The sequence below is a fragment of the Odocoileus virginianus genome, chromosome 4, assembly GCF_023699985.2.
Source record: "Odocoileus virginianus isolate 20LAN1187 ecotype Illinois chromosome 4, Ovbor_1.2, whole genome shotgun sequence".
NCBI lineage: Eukaryota > Metazoa > Chordata > Mammalia > Artiodactyla > Cervidae > Odocoileus > Odocoileus virginianus.
The window spans coordinates 9,969,539-9,996,157 of record NC_069677.1 but is presented as its reverse complement, the minus strand read 5'-3'; the positions used below and the strand labels follow the sequence as shown (position 1 = coordinate 9,996,157).

General features: G+C 44.7%; 1 protein-coding gene across 2 annotated transcripts in view; it reads left to right on the top strand.

Annotated features, from left to right (window-relative positions):
• Positions 1-21,524: 21,524 nt before the first annotated feature.
• The window catches only part of SEMA5B (semaphorin 5B), a 123,836-nt gene continuing 118,741 nt past the window's right edge, over positions 21,525-26,619 (top strand). The window contains exon 1 of one of the 2 annotated variants that reach the window (XM_070466072.1): positions 21,525-21,644. The gene's annotated coding sequence lies outside the window, so the exon portion shown is untranslated. The remainder of the gene's footprint in view (positions 21,645-26,619) is intronic. The other variant, XM_070466071.1, reaches the window with a different exon arrangement.

Here is a 26,619-nt window from a genome sequence, read left to right as displayed (position 1 = left end):
AATGAACTTTTTGGTGAGTAGTTGAAACATAATTGTTCAAAACAACTAAATTAAACAGGTGTGAATAGTATAAAAAGTTTTAGGTGATTTTTAAAGAGTTTCCCTAATCATTTGGGTAACGTGAGACCTTAAGATTTTGGTAAATTAAACAGTAGATGGCAATTAAATATCTAGATAATTTCCAGATAAGATGAAATACTCAAACATTTATTACTGAACTCAAGTTTATTCATTTTTTGCTTCCTTTTACAGAGAAACTAAGACATATTTGGATCCATTAGTAAACATGTTTTGTGCTACACTGAAAACTTTACTGTGAGAAAACATGCATTTTAGAAATCATAAAAAGTATTTACAAGTTTTCCAATCCACAGAATGCTAGTGTAAGATTTCTCAATTGTTCAAAGTTATAGAAGGTTTGTGGAGAAAGAAATCTTTGGAAAGAAATTTTTTAATCTGGTCAATCTGGGTAAGATTAAAATGAGTTTAACTAAATAATCTTAAAATCAAAAGTAAGCTGGTACAAAGTTAAAATTTGATTTTCTTTCTTGTAAAAAACCAAACTTTTCTTAAACTATTGGGATGCTCTTAAAAAAGTGATTGTAAAAGTTTTTTCTTTATCTTCTAAGTAGTCTACCTAGGAAACAAGATTTTGTGTCTTGTCAAAATAATTTCCTGTGTCTTTATCATCAGGTCTTTGAAAAGAAAGCTGAGTCTTCTAAATTAAAAAAGTAAAGTTGTTCTTTTTAAAACAACAACAACTATTTGTCTGCATTTGCCTTTGGAGTCTTTGTCTCTATGATTAAATGAATAACTACTGTCTCACAGTGACCTGTGATCTTATTTGACCAAGCATTTTAAAGCTTTCAATATTTTTGACTAACTTCCCCAAGTCAAATTCTAAGTAAAATCTTTTTTGACCTCAACTAACTTAGGGATTTCCTGGAGGGCCCCATAGTGTGCATGAGTGCTAAGTTTGACTCTTTATGATTCTCTGGACTGTAGCCTGCTAGGCCCCTCTGTTCACGGGATTCTCTAGGCACCAATACTGGTGTGGGTTGCCATGCCCTCCACCAGGGAATCTTCCCAACCCAGGGACTGAACCCTAGTCTCTTACATCTCCTGCATTGGAAGGCAGAGTCTTTACCACTAGGGCCACCTGGGAAGACCCCAGAGAGCCCCAAAACAACTCAAAAGATTTGTTTCTCTCCTTATAAGAGAGGAGATGCTAAACTTATTTGACAATTTGAATTGAGCTTTTTTAATCTGTTAAATTACATTGGAAGCATTGTCAAATAAGATGTAATACTAAGCCTTCTTTATGCTGTATGTGTGTAGATATATGTTATGAATGTTCCCGACATTATGTAAAATTCCAAAAGTCTGATATGACCTGGTATGATGTTATCATCATAATTCCAGTTACCATCTTAAAATGTGTGTTATAGAAACAGCCAAATTTCATTAATTCCATTATAATAAGCTTTCATTAGATCTTTAGCAATGAGCATTTTAAAAAGTCTTTTGTCATTTGCAGATATTTATTGTTTTACTCTGATGTCTTCTCAAAAGCATTCCTTCGAAAGTACTTCATGGAAATTCAAGGAAAGGACTTTTGACAAGTACAGGTTTCTGATAAATTTAAAATCACAAAACAGAGCTGGGTAGAAATTTCCAGAACTAATGGGAAAAATGGATTCAAGCGGAACAATAATTAATACCATGGGATTGAATAAACTGAGGAGGATGGTCATAATGTTTAATGATCATAATTTTTGCTTGAAACATTGCTGATTTTTTTAAGTTTTATTTTTCCAGATTTAAGGAAACCTTTTTCTCTTTAAGCTTAGCAGCAGTTTGATAAGCTATATCTTTATGAACAATGATAAAACATTTACTATTCCTAAGTGATCTCTCCAAAATTCGGAAACTTTGAAGTATTTTTTTCATGGCAACAGTTATTTGCATAAATTCAATTAGAATTTTTTGCCTGAAATAATCCTGTTTTTATGACTTCCTTGTCCCACCTCCTCTCTTACATTAAAAACTTTTCCTTTTCTGTAGCTCTTTGGAACTTTTTTTCTATTTGCTAGACGGGATGCTGCCTGCTTCATGAATCATTGAATAAAACAAATTAGAAAAAATTTACATGGTTGAATTCTGTTCTTTAATGGTACCAGTTAGGAAAAATATCTTTGCGAGCAATCTTTGCCATATATTCGAAAGATCCAGTCTGTGACATTTAAAAAAAGATATGGCAAATTCCCCAAATAAAAGGCTTTTGAAAAAGAGAAAACAACTCAAAATGATTGAAACAAAAGAGGTTTAACAAGAAGGCTAGAGGTAAGGTAGTTTCAGAGTTGGTCAGTTACTTGGCTTAACATTATCAATGATCCAAATTCCATCTTTCCTTTCTGCAATCCTGAAGTATACTAGTTATCTTTCCTGGTGGTCACAAGATAGCTGCACTCTCTCCAGGCATCGCAACGTTATTCATTGCCCTTCAGAGGCAGAAAGGGGCAATCTCTTTCTTGTGCCTCTGTGTAAGACTAAGAAATTTCTCTTGGAATAGTCTACTCAGCAAATGGATACAAACATCTCACTGGACAGAAATTCAGTCACGTGTCCTTTTCAGAGTCAGACACTAGCAAATAAATAGAATCATTCTGAATGACGAAGCTGTCTCTGGGGCTGGGGCTGGGTGACCTGTCCCTATAATACATGACTGCCTGATACCTAAACCGAAGCAGAGATAAAGGGATGGCTATTGGTCAGGGCACCAACAATGTCTACTAGGGGGGTCAACACACGTTTCTTGGCTTTAACCTTTTAACCCCAGGGCATCTGATTCACTGACAACTACTGGGAGAGAGATCATTCAGACTTACACAATAAACTGGTTTCAGAAACACTATAAAACTGCTCAAGAGAGACAGAATTCAGAAGAGTTCCTTGAAAAAGCCACAAAATTGGTCTACAGCTTCATGGCAAAGTGATTACTTTTCATTAATTTGGTATAGCCTTCTAATTCTGTATCTCATTTTGAAATGCTAAAGCAGCCTCTCAGAAAACACATGACTCCATCAACCACACTGGCTCATTCAAATCCATTAGCTGTTTCAGTTAGCAATAGGCCAAAGACAGGATGACTATATGATACCCAAAATTATGAATGAAAAGTTTATCAATATCTACTTATATGCCTGGCTATCTACCTACCTACCTACCCACCTGCCTGCCACCTTTTATAACTGTCCACATTCCACCACAGCTGAGACATGCTCTGTGACACTTTCATTAGAGGAACTTGGGAACCCTTCATAGGATGACTCTTGTCACATCACCAGCTCTGTTCTGGCACATGTGGTTTCCCTCCAATTTGACACTTAGGATTTTTTTCCACTGCAAGCAACAGAAACTGGCAATGGCTAATTTATGTGGAAAGGAATTTATTTGACAGACGTGGGGAAGCTCATAGAATCAAGGGGAGTTCCAGAGATCGGAATAGAGGAACTAATCACAGTTGCTGGGATAAATTAACTTCAGCATGCCAGTTCTGTCCTCAAGGTCCAAGAATCTGGAAAGTCCAATTGGCTTAGCTTGGATACATTCCATTCTCAGCCAGAGGAAGTAGGCACCTTGATTAACATGTCTGTTAAAAATGTAGCATGGGAAAGGAGTCAGTCCCCACAGAGAAATCAGGGTGCTGCTCCTGGAGGGAGCTGGAAACTGAGTAGCCAAATGCAGTCAACCACAGCACTAGCTGAGCATTACTGGAAAACAAGGCACAATCAGTAAACAGGATTCATCAGATGTAATGATGAAACAATTTTTTTTTTCTGTTTCCCATGTCTCATTAAACTTGCTTAGTGAAGGAAATCTACTCCCTGTGTTGGAATATACAAATTTCACTCACTTTTAAATAATAAAACAGCCTCTGATCATTTTAAGATGCAAACACAGACTTAAATTCAGTAATAGAATCTTACTTCTATTAGCACTTTAATATTAATTCAAAGATAAGACTTCCCCCCATCCGCCCAATCAGGATCAGTTCAAGCAAGCTGCCTGCCTTTGGCAATGAGAGTGGTCAGCCTATTTTCTCACTACCTGCTGCTTCTCATCCCTTTGTGGTTGCAGCAGGAGAAGAACGAATGGGAAAGAGGAAAAGAAAGTTTTTCCTTAAATGGACTGTCCTAAGATCGCTTTACCGTCTCAGTTCAGTTCAGTCGCTCAGTCGAGTCCGACTCTTTGCAACCCCAAGGACTGAAGCACGCCAGGCTTCCCTGTCCATCACTAACTCTCAGAGCTTACTCAGACTCATGTCCATTGAGTTGGTGATGCCATCCAACCATCTCATCCTCTGTTGTCCCCTTCTTCTCCTGCCTTCAATCCTTCCCAGCATCAGGGTCTCTTCGAATGAGTCAGTTCTTCACATCAGATGGCCAAAGTATTGGAGTTTCAGCTTCAGCATCAGTCCTTCCAATGAATATTCAGGACTGATTTCCTTTAGGATGGACTGGTTGGATCTCCTTGCTGTCCAAGGGACTCTCAAGAGTCTTCTCCAATACCACAGTTCAAAAGCATCAATTCTTCAGTGCTCAGCTTTCTTTTATAGTCCAACTCTCACATCCATACATGACTACTGGAAAAAACCATAGCTTTGACTAGACAGATCTTTGTTGGCAAAATAATGTCTTTGCTTTTTAATATGCTGTCTAGATTGGTTATAACTTTTTTCCAAGGAACAAGTGTCTTTTAATTTCATGGCTGCAGTCACCATCTGCAGTGATTTTGGAGCCCCAAAAAATAAAGTCTCACTGTTTCCATTGTTTCCCTATCTATTTGCCATGAAGTGATAGGACCAGATGCCATGATCTTAGTTTTCTGAATGTCGAGTTTTTTGTTGTTGTTGTTTTTGTTTTTTTATTTTATTTTATTTTTTTCATTTATTTTTATTAGTCGGAGGCTAATCACTTTACAATATTGTAGTGGTTTTTGTCATACATTGACATGAATCAGCCATGGATTTACATGTATTCCCCATCCTGATCCCCCCTCCAAATGTTGAGTTTTAAGCCAACTTTTTCACTCTCTTCTTTCACTTTAATCAAGAGACTCTTTAGTTCTTCTCACTTTCTTAGAAGAAATGGAGTAGCCATTATAGTCAACAAAAGAGTCCAAAATGTAGTACTTGGCTGCAATCTCAAAAATGACAGAATGATCTCTGTTCGTTTCCAAGGCAAACCATTCAATGTCACAGTAATCCAAGTCTATGCCACAACCAGTAACATTGAAGAAAATGAAGTTGAATGGTTCTATGAAGACCTACAAGACCTTTTAGAACTAACACCCAAAAAAGATGTCCTTTTCATTATAGGGGACAGGAATGCAAAAGTAGGAAGTCAAGAAACACCTAGAGTAACAGGCAAATTTGGCCTTGGAGTACAGAATGAAGCAGGGCAAAGGCTAACAGACTTTTGCCAAGAGAATGCACTGGTCATAGCCAACACCCTCTTCCAACAACACAAGAGACGACTCTACACATGGACATCACCAGATGGTCAATACTGAAACCAGTTGATTATATTCTTTGCAGCCAAAGATGGAGAAGCTCTATACAGTTGGCAAAAACAAGACCAGGAGCTGACTGTGGCTCAGATCATGAACTCCTTATTGTCAAATTCAGACTTAAATTGAAGAAAGTAGGGAAAATCACTGGACCATTCAGGTATGGCATAAATCAATTCCTATGATTATACAGTGGAAGTGACAGATTCAAGGGATTAGATCTGATAGAAAGAGTGCCTGAAAAACTATGGATGGATGTTTGTGACACCGTACAGGAGGCAGGGTGTACAGGAGGCAGGGATCAAGACCATCCACAAGAAAAAGAAATGCAAAAAGGCAAAATGGTTGTCTGAGGAGGCCCTACAAATAGCTGTGAAAAGAAGAGAAGCGAAAGGGACAGGAGAAAAGGAAAGATATACCCATTCGAATGCAGAGTTCCTAAGAATAGCAAGGAGAGATAAGAAAGCCTTCCTCAGTGATCAGTGCAAAGAAATAGAAGAAAACAGTAAAATGGGAAAGACTAGAGATCTTCTCAAGAAAATTAGAGATACTAAGGGAATATTTCATGCAAAGATGGGCTCAATAAAGGACAGAAATGGTGTGGGCCTAACAGAAGCAGAAGATACGAAGAAGAGGTGGCAAGAATGATAAAAAAAAGATTTTTATAACCCAGATAACCACGATGGTGTGGTCACTCACCTAGAACCCAACATCCTGGAATGCAAAGTCAAGTGGGCCTTAGGAAGCATCTCTACAAACAAACCTAGTGGAGGTGATGGAATTCCAGTTGAGCTATTTCAAATCCTAAAAGATGATGCTGTGAAAGTGCTGCACTCAATATGCAAGAAATCTGGAAAACTCAGCAGTGGCCACTGGACTGGAAAAGGTCAGTTTTCATTCCAATCCCAAAGAAAGGCAATGACAAAGAATGTTCAGTCTATTGCACAATTGCATTCGTCTCACACACTAGCAAAGTAATGCTCAAAATTCTCCAAACCAGGCTTCAACAGTTCGTGAACCATGAACTTCCAGATGTTCAAGCTGGACTTAGAAAAGGTAGATAAACCAGAGATCAAATTGCCAACATCTGTTGGACCATCAAAAAAGCAAGAAAGTTCCAGAAAAACATCTACTTATATTCTATTGACTATGCCAAAGACTTTGACTGCGTGGAACAAGATAAACTGTGGAAAATTCTTCAAGAGATGGGAATACCAGACCACCTGACCTGCCTCCTGAGAAATCTGTATGCAGGTCAAGAAGCAACAGTTAGAAATGGACATGGAACAACAAACTGGTTCCAAATTGAGAAAGGAATATGCCAAGGCTGTATATTGTCACCTTGCTTATTTAATTTATATGCAGAGTACATCATGAGAAATGCTGGGCTGGATAAAGCAGAAGCTGGAATCAAGACTGCTGGGAAAAATATCAATAACCTCAGATATGCAGATGACACTACACTTATGGCAGAAAGCATTCTCATAGCACAGCAAATATTTAAAATGAACTCTCTTGTGGGTACTTTCATATACTCTTTAAGACATCTCTGCTGGGTCTCTTTGCAGCTCTCCTCCTTTGCTCTCAGCCTCTCAAGCAGCCAACACAACCCCTTGCCCTCTAGGTTCATGGGAGCTGGTATCAGTCTGCCGTGCTCCCTTCCTCCAACTGTAGGGCCCCATATTTCATTTTCTGAGTGGTCCTGTTGAATGCCCCTTCACCAGGCTTGAGCTGAGGAATGGCCACTGGCATCCTACTCTTCATGGTGTATGTGTGTGTGTGTGTGATTTTCAGCACAGTTCTCTCCAAGGAAATTCTCTTAATCCTTTCCTGTCCAGTCATCATCCCCTCCAATTTCTTTTATATCTTCATCGAATGTGAAGAATTCATGGTTACAAATAATTTTTTAAAAATAATCTTTGCCAACAGGTGATAATGGTATCTTGTTTTTATTTCCATTTCTTTATTAGTGAAAGTCGCTCAGTCGTGTCTGACTCATTACCACCCCATGGACCCCATACAGTCCATGGAATTTTCCAGGCCAGAATATTGGAGTGGGTAGCAGTTCCCTTCTCCAGGGGATCTTCTGAACCCAGGGAACGAACCCAGGTTTCCCACACTGCAGGCAGATTCTTTACCGTCTGGACCACCAGGGAAGCCCAAATTATTAGTACGCATACCCATTTTTCATATTCTGTATGATGTGTCTAATAACAGAAATAATTAATGTGGAGCTCCTCCCATGAACCAGCTGCATCACTTATGCTAACTCATTTAATACTTGCATAGACCCTATGCAGTAGGTGATATCATTATCCACATTTGGCAGACGAGATACAGAATGATAGATTAATTTATCCAAGGTCACAGAGTCAGTGGATCTGGCCCTGGTGTCTTTTCGCCTGGCTTTCCCCCACATTTCCTGCTCTGTTCGTCCTGCTCTGCATCCTGACCTTTTTCTTATTATTTCTCTCCTCATCCCTCTTCTCACAGTCTTCATTTTTCCAAGGAGCATTTTGACCTTTCCAGCTGTCGTCAACCTGTTCAGTTCAGTTCAACACATGTAGAATGAACAATTAGCACAAATCAAACACTGTCTTAGAGAATGAGAGATGAAAACTCCCCAGCATGACTAGAAGTAGTCATCTAACATGGGAATCACATGTTGTATGTGCACAGCTCATCATGGTTTCCAAGCACACTCATGACTCTCTCTCCACAGTTCTTGGTCTTAAAGAGGTTAAATGACTTGTCCAAGTTCATACAATTCAGAAGTGATGGAAGAGAGAGGAAAATATTGGGGTGTCTAGCATACAAATCAACCAGTTTCAGTGAGAGCTCTTTAGATCTTTTCTACTTTTTACAGTTGTCATTGTCTTTCCATGTCCAGGGACTATTTGTCATTAGAAATAGCTTTCATCTCCATGTGAGGGTTGTTCCTGAAGCTTAAAGCTCCTGGAAGGATGCTCTGTGGTTAATTGAGGTATTACTATAGCAACAGTGACAAAAAAATCAAAATAGCAGGTACAAATTTCACAAGCAGAGACTAGGTTGTGCAAACATGTAATGATGTTTTCTTACAACTCATTTTTGACCCCAAGCTGCTATTCTGCTTGATGCAATGGATGTATTCTAGTCACTTTGAGTAGATTTAATAAGATTCAGTGCTTCTTAGCCACCTCTTTAGAATACTTAGTCAATTCAAGATGATCTTCCCTTTCTGCTTGGGGATGGTATTGAGTTCATAGAGGAACATGGGACCCTGCAGATGATCCCCACACCCGGCAATGGGGTTGTGAGGTAGAAGCCAGTGTCTGCAGCTTCTATGGGCCTCATAGTTAGGCTGGCTGGGGTAATATTTAGTTCTCCTTTGAATGGAGACTGCACGGGCCTGGTGCAGGGGTTCCCTGAGTTGTGGTCACCTCCCCATCAGATTCACTTTGTTGACAGTCCGGACCACATCCCTCTGATGCATGTCCCCTCAGCCTATGGATACACCCCTTCCAGTGCAGAGGCTCAGTCTGGCACTCTGTCTCAGCTAATGTGTCCCATTCTTAGGATCTACATGTGCTCTCTTGTGTCATTTCCAAGGTTTAGAAAATATAGGAGGCTTTCTCTCCCTTTGCCTTGAGACCAGAATGAGATGGAGAAGGAGGAAAGAGAGGAGAAAAGAACACAGTAGTTAACAGTTCAAATATCATTCTATCACATCTGTACAAATTGCCTCCTTCAAAGCACTATGATTTTTCATTTCCAAGTTCAAATCTACCAACATATCTCTTCTAACCAGGTTTCTACTTAGAATGATAAATGATAAACACCAAGCACGTCTCCCCTCACCCAGAAACTCTCACAAATATACCTCTTTGTTTCCCCTCACCTGTGACACATTCATTCACTGACAACCATTTCTGCCCTCCTCTCACCCCCAACCACCCAACCCCACCCCCACCCCCCCACCTGTCACCGGACGCTGTCCCTGGGACCTGGCGCTCTGCTCCCACAGACAATCACAGCCTCCACCCACCTTCACTTTTCACTCTAATTTTTAATGACATGTGCTCGGCCAGCTGATTGATATTTTTTTCTTTTCTCTTTTTTTCTTATATGTTTGTTTTCTAACTTTTTTTTACCTGCCTCCAATCCACTTTGAAAACAGATGAGGTCTAAAGTAAAACTGTAATAAATAAAATCCTTGCAGCCCTTTTAAGGTTCAGTGAGCAGAACTGCCCACATTATGCCAGATGTGGATACACCATAATTTTCCTGACTCCAAATTGCTTTCATTTTGAATCAATTTCTTCGTGTGAAGCCTTTGATGTTTTTCCTCCTTCTGAGTCAGTGATCCTAGTTAGGCAAAAGAAAGAAAAGGCAAAATGGTGTTGAGTAACCTATGATATCCCAGCCTCTATGCTGGACACATTTATCTACATTATCTCATTGCCCACATCCTAGATCTCTAGGGTCCAAACTGGAGCCAGAGCCATGTCTACCCTATGGTTCAGGAAAGCCCATCTGGACGTTGCAGGGGGGATGAGACGGACAAGAATGCAAGGACTGGTTTGAGGCTTCTGGGGAAAAAAATAATTTTCTAAGTTTGAAGAGAGAATCTACTGGAAGAGAGAAATTTGCCCACTGATCATTCAACAAATACTTACTAAACATCTGCAATGTATCCAATACTGTGCTAGATGCCAAGGATACAATGATGACCAGTCTAAGGGCAATGAACTAGTTTTAGAGAAAAGGGCCAATTCTTTTTAAAAAATATGTATTTATTTTGATGTTCAGGGCTTCATCACTGAATGCGAGCTTTCTCTATTTGTGGCAAGCAAGGGCTACTCTCTAGTTGTGATGCATGGACTTCTCATTGCAGTGGCTTCTCTTGTCGTGGAGCGCAGGCTCTAGGCCCTTGGGCTTCGGTAGTTGTGGCTCGCAGACTTTAGAGCAGGGGCTCAGTAATTGTGGCACAGGGGCTTGGTTGCCTCAAGGCAGATGGGATCTTCCCTGACCAGGGATTAAACTGGTGTTCCTTGCATTGCAAGGTGAATTCTTAATCACTGAACCACCAGGGAAGCCCAAGAGGGCCAATTCAGAGGGCAACATCAATCATACCACTTAGACTGTCCTCTGACCCAGACCCCCATTCCAAGGCACGACAGCTGCAGTACAGAGGAAACAAACACCAAAAGTTGCTTTGGTTTCACGTTCAAGAAACAATAGAAAAGAACAGTGGGAGGAAAACCGAGGCCCACGGTTTCTGCACCGTGGGAGACAATGCCTTCTACACAAACATCAGAACATGTGACTTGAAGACATTGTTGGATGCCAGAAGGACACTCAAATGGGAAATCAGGAGAGACTGGGGATGCTAACCCAAACAACTGAAGCAAGGAGGACGGATAATGCAAGGACAGCTGACGGGATTTGGGTCAGGACTCGACTGAGATCCACACTGTGGCTTGTAAGGATTAACAGGGAAGAATTTGGGGAAAGCTAAATTCCTGCAGAACTAACAGATGTGGAGCTCGAGAAATACAGCTTGTGACTTCTGCCAAGTCTCTGCTTCTACCACCGGGCTAATGTGACCTGGTAGGGTTTATGCCAAGTTATTTCACAGTGGCTCCATGGAGTTAAGACGCTTGCTTGAGGCTATTGATATACGAATGATCTTTCTCCAAAGTCCTTTCCAGACCCAGTCTCTGGCATGGTTAGTGGAAAACCTCACGATTCCCATCTCTGCTCTGCTATTACTTCGTTCCTTAAAGGATATTGCGTGAGTTAATTCATCTCCTTGAGCTATAGTTGTTCATTTTTTAAAAGAAGGGCCTGGATTAGAAAAGCTAAAACATTCTGTGATTCTTGGACTAATTTTAGCCCCTCAGCCCTGGTTCTGGGTACCTTTGACAATCTAACCCAGCCAAGCCCTCTCACTTCCTAACATGGCCTGTTTTCTCCAGCCAAGCCAGTTGTATTTACTGTCCTCGAACACAGCACACTCAATATTCATTCCTGACCCTCTGCCAAATCCCTCCCTAGAGGTGCTAAGAAAATTGGAATGCACATGCTGGTCAGACCCAGAGCTCTCAGTCCATTGTTGGAAAGGGCATGCCCACTGCCTTCTCTGAGGCCAGCCTTCAAGGTGGGCATATGTCAGCTCCCCTGGGCATCCATTTATATCTCTGACATTAATTTGTCTAGACTCTCTGTGGATTCATTTATATTTCCCTCATGTACTACATCTTGGCATAATGTGTTTCATAGTTTATTACCTGTTCCTTTTATTTGTTCTAAGTGTTCCTTGCCTCATCTCCCCCTCCAGCAAATGTTTAGGTTAAATGAGTTCTTGTTCACTTTCTCCTGGTTATTGAGGTCACTGCTTCCCATTGTGTCCTTATCCAGGCTGGAGAATCCTAACCTTCATGGCCTGTCTTCCCTCCACAGTCCTTGATGTTTCTTAGTTCCTTCTTCCTTGTCAGTCAGAACATCCCTTTAGAGGTTCAGGGACTAGAACTTGTCACAATCGAGGGGAAGCTGTACAGAGTTTAGAGAAATGCAAGGGCGTGGGCTCAGCTATTTTCAGTCTCTCTGCACCCCTAGCTGATGCTTGATCAGAGTTTCCTTGGTCTTTGGAGCAAAGCAGTACTTCAAACTCATGCCCTGGAAGACAAAAATGCCTCCAAAGATACAAGCCCTTTCCTGATTTTTGAGAGAGACATTAGTAACAAAGTTTGGATTTGTTTATTTTTAAACATATATGCACATGCCACTGTTAAATCCATCTGTTCCTTTTCTGCCCATTTATGCAAACTCAGTTGATAACAATGATAATTAACATTTGGTGAGCTCTTAAAAGGCCCCAGGAACTGTGCTAAACATGCAATATCTTTCTTAATCCTCTCTGCAACCCTCTAAGATTGAGACTATTATTACCCAGTTTTGCAGACAGGAATATTAACAGAGATTAAATCACTTGATCGTCACACATCTGCCAGATGGCAGACCCTAGCCTCAAGCTCAGGAAGACTGAGTTTTTCAGCCTTACTATTCTCTGCAGTCAACCCTGGCTGTAGATTGGAACCACCAGGTTGGAGCTTGGAAAAGCACCAGTTCCCCTAGACCACACCCCAGGGCAGCTCAATCTGACCCTTTGGAGGTTGGAGTCTAGATACAGATAGCTTTAAACGCTCCCCCAGGCAAACCTCTTGTCCATCCAGGATTGAGGACCACTGCTCTGGTGCCTCCTACTGTCAAAGCCTGTCAGTTTATTTCGATTGTAAGCAGAATACATTTACTCATCTACAATGTGGAGGCTTGTCAAGGCACTTTCTTCAGAACATTGCTAAAGACGTTAAATCGGATCAGTCTTGGAGTAGACGCTTTTGTTGTTGTGGTGGTGGTGACATACATGTGATATAACATTTAGCATGTTAACTATTTTTTTAAGTACTTATTTTTTAATATATAAACTGGGCCATTTTACACATTTTTTTCTTTTTTTTATTGTGGTGAAATAGACATTACATAAATTTTCCATATTCATGGGTTTTTTAAGTGTACAGTTCAGTGGTATTAAGAACATTTACATTGTTGTGCAGCCATCACCCCCGCCCACTTCCATAACTTTTTCATCATCCCCAGCTGAAACTCTATATGCATTAAATGCTAACTCCCCATTTCGGCATCAGCTTAGTCCCTGGCAACCACCATTCTACTCTCTGTCTCTATTAATTTGACTATCCTAGGCCTTGTACAAGTGGGATCATACAATATTTGCCTTTTTGTCCTGGGTTTATCTCACTTAACATAATGCCCTCAAGGTCCATACATGTTGTAACATGTGTCAAAATTTCGTTCCCTTAAAAAAAAATTATTGGGATTAGTTGACCTCAAGATTCCTTTAAAAACTAAAAATGGAGCTACCATATGACCCAGCAATCCCACTCCTAGACAAATATCCAGAGAAAGTCATAATCCTTCCTTTTTTAAGGCTAAATAATATTCCAGTGTGCGTCTATACCACATTATGTTTATCTACTCATCACAAAGATTCTTGAGGAGGGGGTTAACTGTGCACCATCTAGAGATGCCTGTATCTAAACCATTTGTTAATCTTGATTAGAGACATCATTCCCTCCTTTAGCCCCATGGTGACTTAACCTTTTAAAAGAGAACTTTCTTAAAGAATTTTGTCAAAAGCTTCAAAATAATGTAAGTAGGTTACAGTTATTTCTCCCTTGTATCTACTTTTTTACTTCACAAAGAACTCCATTGTGTGCCTCTTTTTCTCCCCTGTCCACACCTACATCTTCTGTGTGGTCCAGGGAAGTTCCCACTTCCTGTAAGAAGTCTTTCTGGACCCAGCTCTAGCAGGCTTGCTCTGTCTGTTTCTCTCCAGAATTTCCCTGATGTTTATTGCCTGGAGCAGCCAATCTGGCATTTACCTGATATTTACTTCTTGCTCGCACCTCACATCCCTACAGTGATGATCATCCCTTAAGCATTACTCATCGTCTGTGTTCTCTCCAGCCTCAGTGCAGAACTGAGCAAATAACAGAGGTGGGGAAAATTTGTATTTAATTGAAATGAAGGCGCCAACTGCCTCCTCCTGGAAATCGGTGCTTCTTAGCTAACATCTGAGATCTGAACTGCCTGCAGCATCACCAGGATGTGTCAGGACACATCCCAACCCTCTTCCCTTCCCAGACTTGGGGCAGAGCCAGCGCTAAGCTGTACTGATAGGGGCAAAGTTTTTCTCCCTTATTATTTACTTGGCTCACACACCCATCTTTTCCGGGCACCCATAATCCTACTTCTCTCCATCTCAGTCCCCTATTCTGTATTCCAATTCCTTAGATTCTGACCTAGGGCTTGTCATTATTTTTGTCATGTCTGCCCTCATCAAGGTCTCGGAGGCTGTTGTAACATTCTCTTACTGGCATCTTTCACTCAAGTCCACCCACTGCCTCCCATCTCACATCAGCCTCCTGCTCCAAACGCCAGATGATTCTCTTTGCCTGGCCTGTAGGGTTAAATCCAACCCCCTTCCATGGCATTTAAGACCTCCCTAATCTGGCCCTGCTCACAGTTCCGTATCATTTCCTACTGCATCTCTCCATATATTCAATTAGTAATAAAGTATTGAATGACTGCCCTCCATGGGCCAGGATTCTGGATGTGTTTTATGGTTCCCGCACAGTGGTGTGCTCAGTAGGTAATCTGGAGGGACTTACCATGTTTCCTCCATTCCTGCTAAGGGGCTGTTAATTTATGGGTGAGCCTAAGGCATTATGCCAACCTATTGTTTCCCTTGGAAGGGCTGATTTGAAGCTGAAACTCCAATACTTTGGCCACCTAATGCGAAGAGCTGACTCATTCGAAAAGACCCTAATGCTGGGAAAGATTGAAGACAGGAGGAGAAGGAGACGACAGAGGATGAGGTGGTTGGATGGCATCACTAACTCAATGGACATGAGTTTGAGTAAACTCGAGGAGCTGGTGATGGACAGGGAGGCCCGGTGTGCTGCAGGCCATGGGGTCACAAAGAGTCAGACATGACTGAGTGATTGAACTGAACTGATTGTTTCCCTACCATGGATTTCAGAGGCCCTGGAACACTAGAGGAGAGACATCTTGGTCAGAGTAAAGGAGTCTTTCTGGACCTCTCAACCATGTTAGCAGTTTTCTATCCCAAATCAGGCAGCAGGGTCTCTTTCCAATGTCTCCTGAGTTCTGTCCAGAGGTCTGGCCCTGCGTGGGTCCTCTAAGTGCCAGGCTTGGATCTCTTCTTGGTTACAACCCAGGATCCTCTTCTTAAGATTCAGATTCCCTTCTAGGGACAGTAGACAGTGTAGGTATTCTTGGCTACACCCATTCTTTCTGACCCATTCAGGATCACTGTGGCTTTACCACGGTTCTCAGAGAGAATGACAGACACAGATCCCTTATTTCGAATGTCTTCAAGAAGGGCGGCCATGCCTTGTGTTCTTTCCTGGGTCCAAATGTCCAGAAAGTGACCCTTACACCCTTGTCTGGAGTTGAGCACTTGACCTGGCCCTTGATCTAGAACATCTACCAGGAAACCTGGTGTCATCAGGGGGACCAGCCATGCCCCTGTCCTTCCTTCTGATCTTCACACCCCTCCCACACCTCACTTCCTCCTGACTCATCCTCAGCCCCAGTATGACAATGTTTGTCAAAACATCAGGAAAGAGGAAGGTGAAGAGGTGCTCTTGACTGCCTGAGGAATGATATGTGATCACCCCTGGGTGTCAATCCAAGGGCAAACTACAAAGTCAGCCTGCCTTCTCTCACACATCCCTGACTTAGGAGATGTGAAAGTGGTGTATGTGTTCATGAGTATATGAGTGTGTGTGTGTGTACGTGTGTGTGTGTGTGTACGTGCGTGCGTGCATGCATGCACACACTTATCTTCACTTTTCCTGAGACAATGTGTGAAGCCCTGGAAGGGGATTTATGTTCTCAGGAAATGAGAAGAAAAATTAGAACTGTAATACAAGAAACAAAAATAACACCAGAATGAATGTACATGAAGGGTCGGTGACCGTTCAGAGGCTGAAGTTTTCAGAGCTCACTCTTCACTCTGCTCTGACTTGGAGAGCTGCTGTGTGGGTCAAGGGGCACATGTGGTGAACTCAGTAGAAAACAACTGGTATATGTTTTACTCTAGTATGTATGTTCTATTAACAAGTTTTTAAGTGCAAATACAGATGTTAACTGATCATCAATTGGATAGAACATTATGATATGGAAAAGTCTAAGTTCAAATCTCATCTCTGAAAACAAAAAAGCTATCACACTACACCTCAGTTTCCTTATCTGTAAAATGGGGATAATAATAATGTTTCAGTCTTAGATATTGTACACTTGTTTTTACCAAGTTCCATTCTGTGGGCTAAGAGTGTAGCAATGAACAAAAATAGGCAAGGTCTCCACTTTCCTGGAATTTATATTCCGGTCAGGGCAGACAGACAATAAATATGGACAATGTCAGACAATGATTCAGGGTGACATGGGTTTGTCATTTTTGAAAGGATGGTAATGGATCTCTAATGAACTGATACTTGAACAGACTCTGAAGAAAGAAAGGGAATGACCATGTGGACATCTGACAGAAGAGCTTTCCAGGAGGAGAGAACAGTAAGTGCAAAGGCCTAGAGGGGACTCCAGAAACAGTGGAGAGGCTGGGGAGGCTGAGCAGAAGTGAAGGACAGGAGAGTGATAGGTGATGACGTCAGAAAGGGCCTCATGGCTTGGTGAGGATGTGGCTTTTCCCTAGGGAGCTGGAGAGCCATGGAAGGTTTTGAGCAGAGGAGGGGCAAGAACTGACTGAGGATGACTCCTGTGTGGAGAACAGACTGTAGGCACAAAGCTGGAAACAGGCAGGGCAGACACCCAGGTGAGAAAAGACAGCAGTTTGAATTAGGGCACTAGTAAAGGAGGCAGTGAGCAGAAGTCAGATTCTGAAAATATTTTAATGGGACTTATTGATGGGTTATAGGTGGAGTGTGAGATGACCTCAGGATTTGGGGCTTGAGGAATTCAGAGACTGGAGTTTTAATTTACCAGGTTGGAGGGGTCTCAGGAGAAGCTGGTTTGGGGAAAGATAATCAGAAGTTAAGTGTTGGACATGTTAAGTCTGAGATGCCTTTAAGATGTTCACCTGGAGGAGGGCAGCAGGCAGTTGCTTCTCTGCATCAGGTTTTAGGAGAAAGGTCAGAGCTGCCGATGGAAATTTAGATGTCATCAGCAGAGAGATGGCTGGACAAGGGCTGGACAAGACCATCCCGAAGAAGCAGTGTGGCTGTCTCCTTTGCAGGGCGTGAAGGCCAAAGGATATCACATGAAAAAGACTTTTGTAAGCTGTGAAGTGCTGAACACATGGAAAAGACTCATAGCATCAACATGTAAAGGACATAACTTGAAGAAGTATCTGCAGGGAGAGTTAGAATCACAGAATGTTGTACCAGGAGGACCTTAGGAAACAGTTGATCAATCCCTCTCACTTTAGCCATGAGGAGCTCAGGTCAGAGAGGTTAAGAGGCCTGTGCAAGGACCCCTGGCTCAGCAGTGGCCAGCCACTGGTTTCAGCACTGGGAATCTTACGGGTGCAGTGTTCTTTCCACCAACAACGCACCTGTTCACACTTACTGCTTAGGTTCTCTCTGAATTTGTTAACCAGGGCCAAGTAATTCTTTCAAAACAGAAATCTAATTTTATCTCTATGCGCTTTCATACATGCTATTTCCTCTGCCTGGAATGATCTGCCTCCTCCCACTTCTCTGTCTGGCAAATTCCTGTCCTGTCTCCACTCCCAGATAGCAGGGCCCTATGCTGGGAAGACCTCCTTAGCCCCACCAACTAGAGCTGCTGGCTGGCCCTTCACATGCCCCCAGTGCTCTGGTCCTGCATTTGCTGTGATCATGGCTCTGGTTTTCTCCTCTTCCTATGACCTCTCCACTGAGCATTGAGAGTGGCAGTTAAAATGTCTGGGGAGGAAGGAAGGAAGGAAGCACGGTCTCTTCTCTCCCATCAGCTCAGGACAATGGCAAAGCTGTCATTCAGTGACACTTCAGTTACTCTGACCTAAGTGTGCTTTTGGTTTATAAACTGACAATGACTTCTGGGTTGGGTGGGAATTTCCTTCTTTCTTTTCCATCCCCAAGCACAACGAGCAGGTGATTCTGGGGCCAGAAAACTACTCGGACATTATAAGTGATTGGTGCCTTATTTTTTTCAATTCTCTCTCTCCTATTGTTATACATGTGGCTATGGCTGGTTGCCTTTTGCCAGAAGGCCAGATTTGTGTTTGTGTCTGGGCTATGAACAGGTGGGTATATATACACACACACCTACACACGCTCCTGGGAGAGGCCGCACTCTTTGTTTTTCAGAAGTAGCTAGCTCTAAAAAATGCCTTCAGGTGGGCTCCCAGCTTTGTCACCCTTGAACATGAGAATTTGGACTTCTTAACCTCCTGGTACCTTAGTTAAAGGTAAGTTTGGAATTTCTAGGTCAAGCATGAATTCTAAGAACTCCTTCTCATTCTCTATGTTCACTGCTCTTTAGCATGTTTGTTTTGGATAATTCTATATTAATTATTTTATTTACATTCTGCTTAACTGCTCCTAATAGAAGTAATTATTGTGCAGATTATTGCACAGGTTTAAGCAAAGTGACAGACGGTGGCGGTGACACTGTGGTGGTGGGGTCAACAACCCAGGTTTTGTTCCTAGTAAATGATTCAGAGATTCTAACCTGACTGGGTTTGCCAAGCACTGCGGATGCCTGAAGCAGGTGATAAGCCAGGCTAGTAAAATAACTGTCCCTTCCTAAAGTGTGGACTTCTGAAGCTCTCTTGTATTGAGAGCTCTTAAGTAATCACTGTTCATCCATAGAAAACTGTAGAATCCAATTAGGCTTAATTAGCCCAACATCCCAAGCATCTCTGCTCCTTTGTCTGTGTCTCCTTGCGTATTTCCCTTTCTTGGTTCCTGCTTCCCTTGAAAATGAAGGGTTCCCAGGCTATGTCCCCACACTGGGGTCTCCTCTCTTCTCTTCCTGCACTGAGCCCTCTCTCACACTCATTCATAATGTGGAGAGGGGGAGCCAGGAAGAAGCATGAAGCGATAGTGGAAAGGGAAGAAGGAAAAAACAATCAAAACATAGTGGAAAAGAGAGGGATGGTGAGAGAATATGGTGAAGGATGGACAAGATTTTTACTGCCTTGCAGGAGAGAGCTGCTGCCGACCATGGCTCAGAAGGCACTTTGTCTACTCTCCCAACCAGACAAATGGGAAACTCTCCTACTCATATCTTTTCCCTGCTATATAGAGAATATTTTCATACTTTTATATTAATGAAAAAGTGTCTATATTTCACACACATTTATATTTTTGCAATAACAAAGCAGTCCCCACAGTTCTGTAGGAAATGGAAATGGGGTGTGTGGGAGGGACAACACTCACAGTAGTGGAAAGAGGATCAAGAGACCTGCCCCCACCCCAGCCTGCAACTTTGGGACAAATGCTTCCCCTCTAGTTCTCATTGCCCAGTCTGTAAAATGATGGGTTTGGATTTGATGCCCTGCGTTAACCTCTTCTGACTTGATTTCTGCCCCAATTAAATGGATGGGGTGTGAGACTAGTATGCATGACGTGCCCACTGCCTTCCTTGTTCCCTCATCTGCATCTCTCTCCTCTTGTCCAATGTCTTACCTTTGCAAGTTCTTCTCCATTCAGCACATTATGAATTTCAGCATTCCTGTTGCCCTAGAAAGGCATTATTTCTGAGATTGTGCAGTGCTCCCTTTTGTAGCATCTCATAAACTCCCTTCCAGGATTCTTTCTTTTTTTTCTTTCCCATCATCCTGGCCAAACTGCTTCTCTCTTTGGTTCAGAGGGGTGTGTGTGTGTGTGTGTGTGTGTGTGTGTGTGTGTGAGAGAGAGAGAGAGAGAGAGAGAGAGAGAGAGAGAGAATGCCTCTCTGGTTACTGTTTCCATTCCTCTGCTGTACCTGGGATTTCCTTTATCCAGAATTTTGTTAAGTTAAATGATTCACTCTAATTCTTCAATTTCTGGCATACTCTAGAAAGTCATTTAATGTTTTCCTTCTTCCAGCTTATCCATTTTGATTTCACAGTTCTCTCTGGCTAACCCTTAAAATCACACTTTCCCTGGTTTAATTTTTCAGGGTCTTTGTCTTTATCCTTCATTCTTGCGTTTTCTTTTCTTAGGTCACCTTAAAAAAATTTTTTTTTTCAAATACCTTTCTTTGTTCAGCAGAGGGCTCTCTTCCCATCCCTCTTGCAGTCGGGCAGACAGGATCTGAAGCTTGCTCCCAGTCTTTCCCTCCGGTTTTCTAGCCATCAGAAACACTAAGATACTTACACTTGTAAACAGTTCAGCCTTGTTCGGTGTGGTCGCACTCAACCTTCCCTCCTCAGCTGAGAGCCCCTTACCGCCTTCCGCTCGTTAATTTCTTGGATGCCCTCCCAATGTTCCTGATGTTATGGGACTCATTATAGCCTCTACTTAACCTGCTCAGGAGGGGTAGGTTTCATCAAGCCTAGTGTTACAGCTGAAGAAACTGAGGCTTACAGAGGTTCTCTCCAGGTCGTGCAGCTTGTAAAGTTAACCCTTCTAAGCCAATTCTAGTTTTCCAGTCCAGCGCAGCAGCCTCGTCTCATGCCCTTCGACTGCATTTTTAATATCAGATTTCCCCTGTTGTGTACGAGATCCTTTCCCCTTTCTAGACCACAGGCAGAAAGATCGTCTCCAGCTGATAAGGCTGCGGAATTGGGGAACCGAGGGGAACGGAGAATTTCTTGAGGTTCCAGCGGTTGGGTGGGCACAGTTCCGGCGCGCTGACGCCCCGGCACAAAGCCGGGTTCGAGACGGGGCTTACCGAGGACGGTAAGGCAGGATGTGGCAAAAGGGATCAAATGCTCCAGGGACCTGTGTCTCGCCGCTCGAACGCCGACCACGGAGCGGGACTTCTATCTATCCTCCGGGTAAGCACACTTGGCAGACTCAGGGCGGGAGCCAGGCCGATCCCAGGGACGCGGAGGTGCAGGGCGCCCCCTCGCGCTCCTCGCGCGCCACGGGGCTGGCGGGTGGCGCGCCCGCCGCGGCAGGTCCTCTCCAGCCCCCTCCTCCTTTTCGCTAGCGCTCCCCTCCCTCTCTCCCCTCGCTCCCAACTCCTCCCCCATCGCCTCTCCCTCCCTCCTTCGGCCTCCTCGGTCTCCTCCTCTCGGCTCTCAGCCGCGCGCCGGGTCGGGAGCTAGTTGGAGCGCGGGGGCTACCGCCCGAGCTCAGCTCGGCGGAGCCGGGCGGGTCGGCGGCGCATCGGACCGCTGCAGGCGGACCCGAGCGTGGCCGGCGCGGACCCGGGTCGCAGCTGCACTGGAGCGCCGAGTGAGGGTCGAGGGCCATTCCTGCGCGGCCGCCCCATTCCCAGACGGGCCGCGAGTGCTCGCCGTTCCCCTCTGCCGCTCCCCGCCTCCGGGAACCGGGAGCCGCTTGGAACCCGGCACCTGCGCCAGCAACCCGGAGGTGAGTCCCTGGAGTCCCAAACGCTTCGCCTACGCGGGCTGGGGCTGCAAGTTGCAAACTTCAGCAACTCGGGTGGGTAGAAGGGTAGGGGCCCAGCGGCGCTGGCAAGTTGGAACCAGGTTGCGGAGACTGCGGGCCAGAGGGGAGGGAGCCCCCGGGCTTCCGCGCTGCCCGCTGCCACCTCGGCGGGGACGCCCACCGTGCTGCGGCGCTCCCGCGGTCCGCCGGCTCCGGCTCCGGGGCACTGGTCCGGCCGCGATCTGTGCGTCTAGACTGCACACAGGGATCGGGATCCGGGGCTGGGCCTGAAGGAGGGGACGGACGAAAGAAAGGCTGGGAGAGAACGGGGCTGAGGCGCCGAGATGGAAGCTCCGAGAGGGCGGACGAGTAAACCCGGTGGAGGCAGAGTGCGGACAGCTAGAAGCGTGGGAGCGCGTGGCCTGCCCGGAGTGTGAAATCTCGCGCTCGGGGACGTCCCCCCTCTGCCGCCGCCTGTGGGGGTCCCCATTGGATTCTTCCCAGACTCCCTGCCCGTGACAGGGCCTTGCGGAGCCCAAACTCTGTCCCGCCAGGCCCCAGACGCAGCCGTCCCGGAGCCCCCCGCCTAGGCTTTCAGAAAGGGGTGCGGCGGCGGGAACGCGAGACGCGAACGGCGATTTCCTGATTTATTTTTCTCATGGTAATTTGTCTTTGTGGTTGCGCTGCCCATTCACTTTCAGCTCACGTCGTGCGGGAGATCCAGCGAGGAGGGAGGGAGCGGGGGGCGCTCGGGCACAGGGAAAGATGCAGACAGGAGAGGGGATGGGGACCCGAGCCGGGCGGGAGCCGAGAGGGAAGTGGGCGTAGGACCGGCCGAGGATGACGGCGAAGCTGAGGACGCCCGGACGAGCGGAGCCGCGGCCGGCGGCTGAGGGAGGACAGAGCCGGCTTCTTCGCCTGCCTCAAACTTTAAACAACCAGGAGGAGCCACCTGAAGCGCCCTTGTTGCCTCCTAGCCCTCTGTCGGTGCCCAGTGCTCGGGTTATTCCGTCTGCCCAGCCGCGCCGTGCCGGGCTGCAGTGGGCCCCGAGTTTGGATGAGGAGAGGTGATGACCCGACTCTGCCCCCACTCCTGCGACCCCCTCTAGGCTTTCCGCCGTGGGGATACGGGATCAGCCGGAGCGGGGAAGAACTGCCGACCCTCGGGATGCGCTCTTCCCCGGGCCCATGACTGAGCCCACGGAACTGGGATTGGGAGGGTGGGAGCTTGCCTATGTCTAGACCCCACCACGATCCTACCTTCTCTGGCCAATCCAATCTCCTTGCACCTTTCTCAGGCATCCCTACTTTCCCTCCCATCCCCACCACTTTGGCAGCGGCTTCTCTCTCCTGGCCCGCCTCTTTGTCCTCTCCACCTCCACTTTCCCTCATCTTCAAGCCTGTTCTCTTCCATTTCTTCTCTTCTTTTACCGCAGCCTCTCTCCCACCCTCGCCCCGTCCCGCCGCCCTAGTTCCTCTTGACATTCAAAAGTGGCCTCTCGCCTTTTCTGAACCAGAATTGATGACCTTGAAGAAGGGGAAGAGGGGAGCTTGAGCCTGAGAACTGGACCTCACAGCTAGGAAAACAGGGAGAGGCAGATTAAGAAGTAGCTTGCAAAACCCCGCTGCCCCAAATCTAGATTTCCAACCTGAAGAGGAAGGGGCATAAAATGTTAGAGAGAGAAGAAGCCTGCCATTCCATCACCCATAGTGCTAGAGGACTACAGATCTAGAAATTACGATTCTAAGTGATCTCACCTCTGTGTGTACATGTTATCCTATTTCCCCATACTTTGGAAATTTATTGGAACGTCCCACAGGCTAGTCCTACCTGTCACCTGCTGGGCCCCCAGTTCACCCTCACTCTCAGGGACCTCTAGGATTCTACTGTGAGATGATGAGTTCCTTGAAATCTAATTCACTACTTTCACTGAGGATTGAAGTGGTAGGATGGACACAGAAGGCAAAGGACAAGATCCCTGATTAGAAGTGCATACTCCCTTGTTAAATAGCCTTAAAGGACCCAGGGCTGAGCTCCAATGCCCCACCACCCACACCCCCAGCAGCTAGATGTTCCCCCATGGTCCTCAAGTGTTGACTTTGTTATTGTGTAGATACAAGGTAAATGAGACCAACAGTGACAGTGAAGTCACATGGTCACTATTTATCAAGCACCTGTTATGTGCCAGATACTAGACGCTGTGGATACAACAGTAGATAATGTCTCTGATCTCTGGAATGGAGGTGAATCAGCATGACTAGGAGAACCTAATTACTGGCATTGCCTGATTGCTGTGATAGAATTTACTGTGGGTGTTTTCCTGTGTATTTAAGTAACCTGAGAGCTAATATGGAGTTGTCCAAAGGACTTGGGGTCTGGGGTTTGAGGAGGATGCTGAGAGGGCTGGGATTCCACCACCTTAGCTCTTCACTCAGCACCAGGTCCCGTCTGCATGCTTCAGATTCCTCACTCAACAAGGGGAATGAACACCTCTGTCAACACCTACCTTGTGCTTGTGGTGTGTACAAAGGCAAAGCCAGGTACCTGAAGATCTGAGGATGAGAACTACTGAGAGGACATATTGGTTATTTATACATCAGAGTTTGAACCCGTCTTGGGATCATCCTTTTGCCTTATCCAGTCACGTTGATCACTAGCCTGTCTTCATCATCCAGTGACTGTGTGTGTTTGTGTTGTGTTGGAAATAGTTACCGCTAACGAATGAGTTTTCTTCACATTCAGATCTTTGCATTTGAGTTTTAGACATCACTAAGTTGGTATTAAATTTATGACAAAGTTTAACTAACGTGTCTTAAATGTATGACTAGAGGCCAAAGCAAGTGTTTTGACTAACAGAGTTTCATTGGATTGACTGAACTGAGCCCTTTTTTTAGAGCTTGTGTAAGCAACACCTGGATTTCACTGGCATACTGCTACACTTTTTATGAACCTCCCTCTCTCTGACTTCTGGTTTGATGACATTTGCTTTAGCTGAGGAGATGGCTCTTTGTTGGGTAATCTTTGTTGGGAAAGGGATCTTTGTGTGCCATTCTCTGCCTCAGATGGAGGAATCTCCTCCAGGACATTTTTTTTTCTGGAAAAAAAAAAAAAAAAAAAATTCCCAATAACAGGTTTGAATGCTAGCAAGTACCAGCTGGGAGCAGAGTTCTGAAAGTGAATAGGGTGCCAAACATTCTGTGGCTTTGCCATGTCCGTTTTCTTCCCTTTGCTCTAGTGCTTTTCTTTAGTGAGCATGAGAGATGAAAACCAAACCTTGCAGAATGCACTCTTGAATCCTGACATTAGTCCGGGTCTCACCCACAAGCCATGACTACACTTGGTACCTCCAGAGTGGGAAAAGAAAAAAAAAACGCTTCCTTTCCAATTTGCAACTGGACACAGTGGGTAAAGCAGGACAGGTGACCTGAGAGGGATGGTGACTAGGGACAGGAGAGTTTGACCTTGAGCACACTTCCCAACAGTTGGGCTTCGCATCCTCCTCCGTTCTGACGTGGAACAGGAGAACAAGGATTCTTTGGTGCTTTCCCTGAGCTTTAAAGGCATGCTGTGTGCCAAGTCCCACCATGACACTGCCCTCATTGATCTGTTTAATAAGGATGACTTAATCAGACTTGCACCTGGAACTCTTTTGAATTTGAAGCCTTGTCGATTTTATCAGAATATCTTTGCATGTGAAAGAAGAATGTCTCTGGCCTCTTCTGTGATAGGAAAGACTGTGATAAGAGGATGGCTGGTGACCATCTGTTCTGCCATCCCCTGAGGATCAAATTAGAGGAGATAGGTTTAAATTCCCAAAGGAGAATGCTTAGAAATGAGAGAGGGTTGGAAGTGAGGGAGGCTTCCCCATCTTGAAGGGAAATTACAGTCACTTCTTGATTTTCCAGGAGTGGTTCATTTCCTTTTTTTGTGTGTGGGCTATTTGTGGGGAATGTTTAGTCTCAGGCTAGTTTTTAGTTACATCCAGGTAACCCACCTGACTGCCTGGATCTTCAGAAAGTGCGCTGTCCTTTTTAATCAAACATCATTTGGAAGGCAAATCTATATAGTAGGTATATGAGGGACTGATGTTGAAGCTGAAACTCCAATACTTTGGCCACCTGATGCGGAGAGCTGACTCATTTGAAAAGACCCTGAGGCTGGGAAAGATTGAGGGCAGGAGAAGAAGGGGACGACAGAGGATGAGATGGTTCGATGGCATCACTGACACAATGGACATGGGTTTGAGTGGACTCTGGGAATTGGTGATGGACAGGGAGGCCTGGCGTACTGCAGTTCATGGGGTCGCAAAGAATCGGACACGACTGAGCAACTGAACTGAACTGAATATACTCCTATACATTCACATATAAACACAGATACAATGCATTGCAAAGCTATGTTAACAATTTGATCATCCAGTAAAGAGTTACCCTTGGCTGTTTCTCTGCCAGAATTGACATGAGGCTGCCTCTAGGGAGGCAACTTCAGGGAAATGGTTAGTGGGGTAGCAATTTAGATCCATCCCCACTGGTCCACCTGAGCCAAAACACCCTCCATACTGCCCTTGTCATTGTCCTGAAGCCCCCTACCCAGGAGCTCTAAAAGAGTACAGGAGTACAAAAGAGCTGCAGGTGGCTCTTAATTATTCAGGGATGGGTGGATCCAGTGTGCAAAGCACCTGTCCCAGGACTCTTCTTCTCACCCGACCTGACCCAGGTGCCTTGAGTAACTCTATACCTGCAGTAAGAAGCTGGGGAGATCTTATCATTTAATACAAACTTTTGTTTCTAGCAGCCTCTTCCCTCAAGGTGCCTGGGGAAAACGAGGAGCCCTCCTCACACACACCCCCCACCCCCAACCTCTGCAAAGAGGCTCCTCCACCCAAAACAGTCTGCATTTAAGGTTAATACATTGCTCTGTTGGCCAGGGTGTATTTCTGCTCAAAAGTAGGAGAGA